This window comes from Oncorhynchus kisutch, unplaced genomic scaffold (genome assembly GCF_002021735.2).
Source record: "Oncorhynchus kisutch isolate 150728-3 unplaced genomic scaffold, Okis_V2 scaffold2093, whole genome shotgun sequence".
NCBI classification, from domain to species: domain Eukaryota; kingdom Metazoa; phylum Chordata; class Actinopteri; order Salmoniformes; family Salmonidae; genus Oncorhynchus; species Oncorhynchus kisutch.
The window spans coordinates 26237-36836 of record NW_022264038.1 but is presented as its reverse complement, the minus strand read 5'-3'; the positions used below and the strand labels follow the sequence as shown (position 1 = coordinate 36836).

General features: G+C 44.3%; 11 non-coding genes across 11 annotated transcripts; all 11 read right to left on the bottom strand.

The window, feature by feature from the left end:
• Positions 1–504: 504 nt before the first annotated feature.
• trnai-uau (transfer RNA isoleucine (anticodon UAU)) lies at positions 505–597 on the bottom strand. Its single transcript is given in 2 exon segments — positions 505–540; positions 560–597. It is a non-coding gene; the product is annotated as a tRNA-Ile (tRNA).
• A 2144-nt stretch (positions 598–2741) lies between these two features.
• Positions 2742–2835, bottom strand: trnai-uau (transfer RNA isoleucine (anticodon UAU)). The gene is made up of 2 exons: positions 2798–2835; positions 2742–2777 (listed from the first exon to the last, which is right to left on the bottom strand). It is a non-coding gene; the product is annotated as a tRNA-Ile (tRNA).
• Positions 2836–3489: 654 nt separating this feature from the next.
• Positions 3490–3583, bottom strand: trnai-uau (transfer RNA isoleucine (anticodon UAU)). Its single transcript has 2 exons — positions 3546–3583; positions 3490–3525 (listed from the first exon to the last, which is right to left on the bottom strand). It is a non-coding gene; the product is annotated as a tRNA-Ile (tRNA).
• Positions 3584–4237: 654 nt separating this feature from the next.
• Positions 4238–4331, bottom strand: trnai-uau (transfer RNA isoleucine (anticodon UAU)). The gene is made up of 2 exons: positions 4294–4331; positions 4238–4273 (listed from the first exon to the last, which is right to left on the bottom strand). It is a non-coding gene; the product is annotated as a tRNA-Ile (tRNA).
• A 1402-nt stretch (positions 4332–5733) lies between these two features.
• On the bottom strand, positions 5734–5827 carry trnai-uau (transfer RNA isoleucine (anticodon UAU)). Its single transcript has 2 exons — positions 5790–5827; positions 5734–5769 (listed from the first exon to the last, which is right to left on the bottom strand). It is a non-coding gene; the product is annotated as a tRNA-Ile (tRNA).
• A 654-nt stretch (positions 5828–6481) lies between these two features.
• Positions 6482–6575, bottom strand: trnai-uau (transfer RNA isoleucine (anticodon UAU)). Its single transcript has 2 exons — positions 6538–6575; positions 6482–6517 (listed from the first exon to the last, which is right to left on the bottom strand). It is a non-coding gene; the product is annotated as a tRNA-Ile (tRNA).
• A 654-nt stretch (positions 6576–7229) lies between these two features.
• Positions 7230–7323, bottom strand: trnai-uau (transfer RNA isoleucine (anticodon UAU)). The gene is made up of 2 exons: positions 7286–7323; positions 7230–7265 (listed from the first exon to the last, which is right to left on the bottom strand). It is a non-coding gene; the product is annotated as a tRNA-Ile (tRNA).
• A 654-nt stretch (positions 7324–7977) lies between these two features.
• trnai-uau (transfer RNA isoleucine (anticodon UAU)) lies at positions 7978–8071 on the bottom strand. Its single transcript has 2 exons — positions 8034–8071; positions 7978–8013 (listed from the first exon to the last, which is right to left on the bottom strand). It is a non-coding gene; the product is annotated as a tRNA-Ile (tRNA).
• Positions 8072–8725: 654 nt separating this feature from the next.
• On the bottom strand, positions 8726–8819 carry trnai-uau (transfer RNA isoleucine (anticodon UAU)). The gene is made up of 2 exons: positions 8782–8819; positions 8726–8761 (listed from the first exon to the last, which is right to left on the bottom strand). It is a non-coding gene; the product is annotated as a tRNA-Ile (tRNA).
• A 654-nt stretch (positions 8820–9473) lies between these two features.
• Positions 9474–9567, bottom strand: trnai-uau (transfer RNA isoleucine (anticodon UAU)). Its single transcript has 2 exons — positions 9530–9567; positions 9474–9509 (listed from the first exon to the last, which is right to left on the bottom strand). It is a non-coding gene; the product is annotated as a tRNA-Ile (tRNA).
• A 654-nt stretch (positions 9568–10221) lies between these two features.
• On the bottom strand, positions 10222–10315 carry trnai-uau (transfer RNA isoleucine (anticodon UAU)). Its single transcript has 2 exons — positions 10278–10315; positions 10222–10257 (listed from the first exon to the last, which is right to left on the bottom strand). It is a non-coding gene; the product is annotated as a tRNA-Ile (tRNA).
• Between the last annotated feature and the right edge of the window lie 285 nt (positions 10316–10600).

Below are 10600 nucleotides of genomic sequence, written 5' to 3'. Positions count from 1 at the left end.
GTGATTATTTTCTGAGCCGAAGCACCAACTCACTTCGCAAACAGCCATCTGCTTGGACTTTCGAGCAGGCTTGCCACCATGCATTGCTGAGTGTCAGGCATAGCTGGTGATAGAGAAGACGATGCTTTTGTATTCTATCTCTGCCTGCACTCTGACCGTCATCTCAATGACATACCTATTATCCATGAAACGTCCTCCTAAATGGATTGAATAAATGCTAATTTTCTGGACAAGAAATAGACAGGGATAGGCTTCTAGAAGAATACTTGCTCCTGGGGAGTTGAACTCTTAACTTGTCATATAATTTCTGTATACTGCTGTATAAGTACAACATGCTAACAGATTGCACCACAGCATCCATCAACAACACTTTCACTGATCTTCATATTTTGCAGAAATGGAGCTGACTGGATATTCGGACCAAGTCAAACACTACTGTTGAGGTACCTGGCAAGCTCAGTCGGTAGAGCATAAATAGACGGCAAAGGGTTCAAGAAAATTACATGCTCCTGGTGAGGCTCGAACTCACAACCTCGGCATTGGCTTCGCTGATATGCTGTATAAGTACCACGCGCTAACCGATTGCGCCACAGGAGCCTGACCACCTGTTACCATATTTTGCACAAACATAGATGTAGAATACTCGGTCCGAGTCAGTTCGACAATTGACCTACCTGGCTAATTCAGACGGTAGAGCATGAGACTCTTAATCTCGTATTTGTGGGTTCGAACCACAAATGGGGTGATTATTTTCTGAGGCGAAGCACCAACTCACTTCGCAAACAGCCATGCGTGGACTTCGAGAGGTTTGCCACCCTGCATTGTGAAGTGTCACGGCATAGCTGGTGATAGAGAAGACTTGATTTGTCTTCTATCTTGCCTGCACTCTGACCTGTCATATCAATGACATACCTATTATCTATGAAACGTCCTCCTAAATGGATGGAAGAAATGCTAATTTTCTGGACAAGAAAATAGACAGGGAAGGCTTCAAGAGAATACTTGCTATGGTGGGAGTTCTGAACTCATAACCTGTCATCTAATCTGTGTTACATGCTGTATAAGTACAACATGCTAACAGATTGACACCACAGCATCAATCAACAACACTTCACTGATCTTCATATTTTGCAGAAATGGAGCTGAACGATATTGACCAAGTCAACACTATGTTGAGGTACCTGGCAAGCTCAGTCGGTAGATAGAGCATAATAGACAGGCAAAGGGTTTAAAGAAAAGTTACATGTTCCTGGTTGAGGCTCGAACTTACAACCTCGGCATTGCTTCGCTGTATACTACTGCTAATAGTACCACGCGCTAACCGATTGCGCCACAGGAGCTGATCACCTGTTTACCATATTTTGCACAAAACTAGAGTTAGATTTACCGGTCCGAGTCAGTTCGACAATTGACCCTACCTGGCTAACTCAGACGGTAGAGCATGAGACTCTTAATCTCGTATTTGTGGGTTCGACCAAAAATGGGTGATTATTTTCTGAGGCGAAGCACCAACTCACTTCGCAAACAGCCATTGCTTGGACTTTCGAGCAGGCTTGCCACCCTGCATTGCTGAACGTGTCAGGCATAGCTGGTGATAGAGAAGACGATGATTTTGTATTCTATCTCTGCCTGCACTCTGACCTGTCATCTCAATGACATACCTATTATCTATGAAACGTCCTCCTAAATGAATTGAATAAATGCTAATTTTCTGGACAAGAAAGAGACAGGGATAGGCTTCTAGAAGAATACTTGCTCCTGGTGGGAGTTGAACTCATAACCTTGTCAATTATTTCTGTATACTGCTGTATAAGTACAACATGCTAACAGATTGCACCACAGGATCCATCAACAACACTTTCACTGATCTTCATATTTTGCAGAAAAATGGAGCTGAACGATATTCGGACCAAGTCAATACTACTGTTGAGGTACCTGGCTAGCTCAGTCGTATTAGAGCATAAATAGACAGGCAAAGGGTTCAAGAAAAGTACATGCTCCTGGTGAGGGTCGAACTCACAACCTCGGCATTGCTTCGCTGCATACTGCTGTATAAGTACACGCGCTAACCGAGTGCGCCACAGGAGCCTGATCACCTTTTACCATATTTTGCACAAACATAGATGTAGAATACTCGGTCCGAGTCAGTTCGACAATTGACCTACCTGGCTAACTCAGACGGTAGAGCATGAGACTCTTAATCTCGTATTTGTGGGTTCGAACCACAAATGGGGGTGATTATTTTCTGAGCGAAGCACCAACTCACTTCGCAAACAGCCATCCGCTTGGACTTTCGAGCAGGCTTGCCACCCTGCATTGCTGACGTGTCAGGCATAGCTGGTGATAGAGAAGACGATGATTTTGTATTCTATCTCTGCCTGCACTCTGACCTGTCATCTCAATGACATACCTATTATCTATGAAACGTCCTCCTAAATGGATTGAATAAATGCAAATTTTCTGGACAAGAATTAGACAGGGATAGGCTTCTAGAAGAATACTTGCTCCTGGTGGGAGTTGAACTCATAACCTTGTCATCTAATTTCTGTATACTGCTGTATAAGTACAACATGCTAACAGATTGCACCACAGCATCAATCAACAACACTTTCACTGATCTTCATATTTTGCAGAAATGGAGCTGAACGATATTCGGACCAAGTCAACACTACTGTTGAGGTACCTGGCAAGCTCAGTCGGGAGAGCATAAATAGACAGGCAAAGGGTTCAAGAAAATGACATGCTCCTGGTGAGGGTCGAACTCACAACCTCGGCATTGCTTCGCTGCATATTGCTGTATAAGTACCACGCGCTAACCGAATACGCCACAGGAGCCTGACCACCTGTTTACCATATTTTGCACAAACATAGATGTAGAATACTCGGTCCGAGTCAGTTCGACAATTGACCTACCTGGCTAATTCAGACGGTAGAGCATGAGACTCTTAATCTCGTATTTGTGGGTTCGAACCACAAATGGGGTGATTATTTTCTGAGGCGAAGCACCAACTCACTTCGCAAACAGCCATCCGCTTGGACTTTCGAGCAGGCTTGCCACCCTGCATTGCTGACGTGTCAGGCATAGCTGGTGATAGAGAAGACGATGATTTTGTATTCTATCTCTGCCTGCACTCTGACCTGTCATCTCAATGACATACCTATTATCTATGAAACGTCCTCCTAAATGGATTGAATAAATGCAAATTTTCTGGACAAGAATTAGACAGGGATAGGCTTCTAGAAGAATACTTGCTCCTGGTGGGAGTTGAACTCATAACCTTGTCATCTAATTTCTGTATACTGCTGTATAAGTACAACATGCTAACAGATTGCACCACAGCATCAATCAACAACACTTTCACTGATCTTCATATTTTGCAGAAATGGAGCTGAACGATATTCGGACCAAGTCAACACTACTGTTGAGGTACCTGGCAAGCTCAGTCGGGAGAGCATAAATAGACAGGCAAAGGGTTCAAGAAAATGAGATGCTCCTGGTGAGGTTCGAACTCACAACCTCAGCATTGCTTCGCTGCATACTGCTGTATAAGTACCACGCGCTAACCGATTGCGCCACAGGAGCCTGATCACCTGTTTACCATATCTTGCAAAAACATAGATGTACAATACTCGGTCCGAGTCAGTTCGACAATTGACCTACCTGGCTAACTCAGACGGTAGAGCATGAGACTCTTAATCTCGTATTTGTGGGTTCGAACCACAAATGGGGTGATTATTTTCTGAGGCGAAGCACCAACTCACTTCGCAAACAGCCATCTGCTTGGACTTTCGAGCAGGCTTGCCACCCTGCATTGCTGACGTGTCAGGCATAGCTGGTGATAGAGAAGACGATGATTTTGTATTCTATCTCTGCCTGCACTCTGACCTGTCATCTCAATGACATACCTATTATCTATGAAACGTCCTCCTAAATGGATTGAATAAATGCAAATTTTCTGGACAAGAATTAGACAGGGATAGGCTTCTAGAAGAATACTTGCTCCTGGTGGGAGTTGAACTCATAACCTTGTCATCTAATTTCTGTATACTGCTATATAAGTACAACATGCTAACAGATTGCACCACAGGATCCATCAACAACACTTTCACTGATCTTCATATTTTGCAGAAATGGAGCTGAACGATATTCGGACCAAGTCAACACTACTGTTGAGGTACCTGGCAAGCTCAGTCGGTAGAGCATAAATAGACAGGCAAAGGGTTCAAGAAAAGTACATGCTCCTGGTGAGGCTCGAACTCACAACCTCGGCATTGCTTCGCTGCATACTGCTGTATAAGTACCACGCGCTAACCGATTGCGCCACAGGAGCCTGATCACCTGTTTACCATATCTTGCAAAAACATAGATGTACAATACTCGGTCCGAGTCAGTTCGACAATTGACCTACCTGGCTAACTCAGACGGTAGAGCATGAGACTCTTAATCTCGTATTTGTGGGTTCGAACCACAAATGGGGTGATTATTTTCTGAGGCGAAGCACCAACTCACTTCGCAAACAGCCATCTGCTTGGACTTTCGAGCAGGCTTGCCACCCTGCATTGCTGACGTGTCAGGCATAGCTGGTGATAGAGAAGACGATGATTTTGTATTCTATCTCTGCCTGCACTCTGACCTGTCATCTCAATGACATACCTATTATCTATGAAACGTCCTCCTAAATGGATTGAATAAATGCAAATTTTCTGGACAAGAATTAGACAGGGATAGGCTTCTAGAAGAATACTTGCTCCTGGTGGGAGTTGAACTCATAACCTTGTCATCTAATTTCTGTATACTGCTATATAAGTACAACATGCTAACAGATTGCACCACAGGATCCATCAACAACACTTTCACTGATCTTCATATTTTGCAGAAATGGAGCTGAACGATATTCGGACCAAGTCAACACTACTGTTGAGGTACCTGGCAAGCTCAGTCGGTAGAGCATAAATAGACAGGGAAAGGGTTCAAGAAAAGTACATGCTCCTGGTGAGGCTCGAACTCACAACCTCGGCATTGCTTCGCTGCATACTGCTGTATAAGTACCACGGGCTAACCGATTGCGCCACAGGAGACTGATTACCTGTTTACCATATCTTGCAAAAACATAGATGTACAATACTCGGTCCGAGTCAGTTCGACAATTGACCTACCTGGCTAACTCAGACGGTAGAGCATGAGACTCTTAATCTCGTATTTGTGGGTTCGAACCACAAATGGGGTGATTATTTTCTGAGGCGAAGCACCAACTCACTTCGCAAACAGCCATCTGCTTGGACTTTCGAGCAGGCTTGCCACCCTGCATTGCTGACGTGTCAGGCATAGCTGGTGATAGAGAAGACGATGATTTTGTATTCTATCTCTGCCTGCACTCTGACCTGTCATCTCAATGACATACCTATTATCTATGAAACGTCCTCCTAAATGGATTGAATAAATGCTAATTTTCTGGACAAGAAATAGACAGGGATAGGCTTCTAGAAGAATACTTGCTCCTGGTGGGAGTTGAACTCATAACCTTGTCATCTAATTTCTGTATACTGCTGTATAAGTACAACATGCTAACAGATTGCACCACAGGATCCATCAACAACACTTTCACTGATCTTCATATTTTGCAGAAATGGAGCTGAACGATATTCGGACCAAGTCAACACTACTGTTGAGGTACCTGGCAAGCTCAGTCGGTAGAGCATAAATAGACAGGCAAAGGGTTCAAGAAAAGTACATGCTCCTGGTGAGGCTCGAACTCACAACCTCGGCATTGCTTCGCTGCATACTGCTGTATAAGTACCACGCGCTAACCGATTGCGCCACAGGAGCCTGATCACCTGTTTACTATATCTTGCACAAACATAGATGTAGAATACTCGGTCCGAGTCAGTTCGACAATTGACCTACCTGGCTAATTCAGACGGTAGAGCATGAGACTCTTAATCTCGTATTTGTGGGTTCGAACCACAAATGGGGTGATTATTTTCTGAGGCGAAGCACCAACTCACTTCGCAAACAGCCATCCGCTTGGACTTTCGAGCAGGCTTGCCACCCTGCATTGCTGACGTGTCAGGCATAGCTGGTGATAGAGAAGACGATGATTTTGTATTCTATCTCTGCCTGCACTCTGACCTGTCATCTCAATGACATACCTATTATCTATGAAACGTCCTCCTAAATGGATTGAATAAATGCTAATTTTCTGGACAAGAAATAGACAGGGATAGGCTTCTAGAAGAATACTTGCTCCTGGTGGGAGTTGAACTCATAACCTTGTCATCTAATTTCTGTATACTGCTGTATAAGTACAACATGCTAACAGATTGCACCACAGGATCCATCAACAACACTTTCACTGATCTTCATATTTTGCAGAAATGGAGCTGAACGATATTCGGACCAAGTCAACACTACTGTTGAGGTACCTGGCAAGCTCAGTCGGTAGAGCATAAATAGACAGGCAAAGGGTTCAAGAAAATTACATGCTCCTGGTGAGGCTCGAACTCACAACCTCGGCATTGCTTCGCTGCATACTGCTGTATAAGTACCACGCGCTAACCGATTGCGCCACAGGAGCCTGATCACCTGTTTACCATATCTTGCAAAAACATAGATGTACAATACTCGGTCCGAGTCAGTTCGACAATTGACCTACCTGGCTAACTCAGACGGTAGAGCATGAGACTCTTAATCTCGTATTTGTGGGTTCGAACCACAAATGGGGTGATTATTTTCTGAGGCGAAGCACCAACTCACTTCGCAAACAGCCATCCGCTTGGACTTTCGAGCAGGCTTGCCACCCTGCATTGCTGACGTGTCAGGCATAGCTGGTGATAGAGAAGACGATGATTTTGTATTCTATCTCTGCCTGCACTCTGACCTGTCATCTCAATGACATACCTATTATCTATGAAACGTCCTCCTAAATGGATTGAATAAATGCTAATTTTCTGGACAAGAAATAGACAGGGATAGGCTTCTAGAAGAATACTTGCTCCTGGTGGGAGTTGAACTCATAACCTTGTCATCTAATTTCTGTATACTGCTGTATAAGTACAACATGCTAACAGATTGCACCACAGGATCCATCAACAACACTTTCACTGATCTTCATATTTTGCAGAAATGGAGCTGAACGATATTCGGACCAAGTCAACACTACTGTTGAGGTACCTGGCAAGCTCAGTCGGTAGAGCATAAATAGACAGGAAAAGGGTTCAAGAAAATTGCATGCTCCTGGTGAGGCTCGAACTCACAACCTCGGCATTGCTTCGCTGCATACTGCTTTATAAGTACCACGCGCTAACCGATTGCGCCACAGGAGCCTGATCACCTGTTTACCATATCTTGCAAAAACATAGATGTAGAATACTCGGTCCGAGTCAGTTCGACAATTGACCTACCTGGCTAACTCAGACGGTAGAGCATGAGACTCTTAATCTCGTATTTGTGGGTTCGAACCACAAATGGGGTGATTATTTTCTGAGGCGAAGCACCAACTCACTTCGCAAACAGCCATCCGCTTGGACTTTCGAGCAGGCTTGCCACCCTGCATTGCTGACGTGTCGGGCATAGCTGGTGATAGAGAAGACGATGATTTTGTATTCTATCTCTGCCTGCACTCTGACCTGTCATCTCAATGACATACCTATTATCTATGAAACGTCCTCCTAAATGGATTGAATAAATGCTAATTTTCTGGACAAGAAATAGACAGGGATAGGCTTCTAGAAGAATACTTGCTCCTGGTGGGAGTTGAACTCATAACCTTGTCATCTAATTTCTGTATACTGCTATATAAGTACAACATGCTAACAGATTGCACCACAGGATCCATCAACAACACTTTCACTGATCTTCATATTTTGCAGAAATGGAGCTGAACGATATTCGGACCAAGTCAACACTACTGTTGAGGTACCTGGCAAGCTCAGTCGGTAGAGCATAAATAGACAGGCAAAGGGTTCAAGAAAAGTACATGCTCCTGGTGAGGCTCGAACTCACAACCTCGGCATTGCTTCGCTGCATACTGCTGTATAAGTACCACGCGCTAACCGATTGCGCCACAGGAGCCTGATCACCTGTTTACCATATCTTGCAAAAACATAGATGTACAATACTCGGTCCGAGTCAGTTCGACAATTGACCTACCTGGCTAACTCAGACGGTAGAGCATGAGACTCTTAATCTCGTATTTGTGGGTTCGAACCACAAATGGGGTGATTATTTTCTGAGGCGAAGCACCAACTCACTTCGCAAACAGCCATCCGCTTGGACTTTCGAGCAGGCTTGCCACCCTGCATTGCTGACGTGTCAGGCATAGCTGGTGATAGAGAAGACGATGATTTTGTATTCTATCTCTGCCTGCACTCTGACCTGTCATCTCAATGACATACCTATTATCTATGAAACGTCCTCCTAAATGGATTGAATAAATGCTAATTTTCTGGACAAGAAATAGACAGGGATAGGCTTCTAGAAGAATACTTGCTCCTGGTGGGAGTTGAACTCATAACCTTGTCATCTAATTTCTGTATACTGCTATATAAGTACAACATGCTAACAGATTGCACCACAGGATCCATCAACAACACTTTCACTGATCTTCATATTTTGCAGAAATGGAGCTGAACGATATTCGGACCAAGTCAATACTACTGTTGAGGTACCTGGCAAGCTCAGTCGGTAGAGCATAAATAGACAGGCAAAGGGTTCAAGAAAATTACATGCTCCTGGTGAGGCTCGAACTCACAACCTCGGCATTGCTTCGCTGCATACTGCTGTATAAGTACCACGCGCTAACCGATTGCGCCACAGGAGCCTGATCACCTGTTTACCATATCTTGCAAAAACATAGATGTACAATACTCGGTCCGAGTCAGTTCGACAATTGACCTACCTGGCTAACTCAGACGGTAGAGCATGAGACTCTTAATCTCGTATTTGTGGGTTCGAAACACAAATGGGGTGATTATTTTCTGAGGCGAAGCACCAACTCACTTCGCAAACAGCCATCTGCTTGGACTTTCGAGCAGGCTTGCCACCCTGCATTGCTGACGTGTCAGGCATAGCTGGTGATAGAGAAGACGATGATTTTGTATTCTATCTCTGCCTGCACTCTGACCTGTCATCTCAATGACATACCTATTATCTATGAAACGTCCTCCTAAATGAATTGAATAAATGCTAATTTTCTGGACAAGAAATAGACAGGGATAGGCTTCTAGAAGAAGACTTGCTCCTGGTGGGAGTTGAACTCATAACCTTGTCATCTAATTTCTGTATACTGCTATATAAGTACAACATGCTAACAGATTGCACCACAGGATCCATCAACAACACTTTCACTGATCTTCATTTTTTGCAGAAATGGAGCTGAACGATATTCGGACCAAGTCAACACTACTGTTGAGGTACCTGGCAAGCTCAGTCGGTAGAGCATAAATAGACAGGCAAAGGGTTCAAGAAAAGTACATGCTCCTGGTGAGGGTCGAACTCACAACCTCGGCATTGCTTCGCTGCATACTGCTGTATAAGTACCACGCGCTAACCGATTGCGCCACAGGAGACTGATCACCTGTTTACTATATCTTGCAAAAACATAGATGTACAATACTCGGTCCGAGTCAGTTCGACAATTGACCTACCTGGCTAACTCAGACGGTAGAGCATGAGACTCTTAATCTCGTATTTGTGGGTTCGAACCACAAATGGGGTGATTATTTTCTGAGGCGAAGCACCAACTCACTTCGCAAACAGCCATCCGCTTGGACTTTCGAGCAGGCTTGCCACCCTGCATTGCTGACGTGTCAGGCATAGCTGGTGATAGAGAAGACGATGATTTTGTATTCTATCTCTGCCTGCACTCTGACCTGTCATCTCAATGACATACCTATTATCTATGAAACGTCCTCCTAAATGGATTGAATAAATGCTAATTTTCTGGACAAGAAATAGACAGGGATAGGCTTCTAGAAGAAGACTTGCTCCTGGTGGGAGTTGAACTCATAACCTTGTCATCTAATTTCTGTATACTGCTGTATAAGTACAACATGCTAACAGATTGCACCACAGGATCCATCAACAACACTTTCACTGATCTTCATATTTTGCAGAAATGGAGCTGAACGATATTCGGACCAAGTCAACACTACTGTTGAGGTACCTGGCAAGCTCAGTCGGTAGAGCATAAATAGACAGGCAAAGGGTTAAAGAAAATTACATGCTCCTGGTGAGGCTCGAACTTACAACCTCGGCATTGCTTCGCTGTATACTGCTGTATAAGTACCACGCGCTAACCGATTGCGCCACAGGAGCCTGATCACCTGTTTACCATATTTTGCACAAACATAGATGTAGAATACTCGGTCCGAGTCAGTTCGACAATTGACCTACCTGGCTAACTCAGACGGTAGAGCATGAGACTCTTAATCTCGTATTTGTGGGTTCGAACCACAAATGGGGTGATTATTTTCTGAGGCGAAGCACCAACTCACTTCGCAAACAGCCATCTGCTTGGACTTTCGAGCAGGCTTGCCACCCTGCATTGCTGACGTGTCAGGCATAGCTGGTGATAGAGAAGACGATGATTTTGTATTCTAT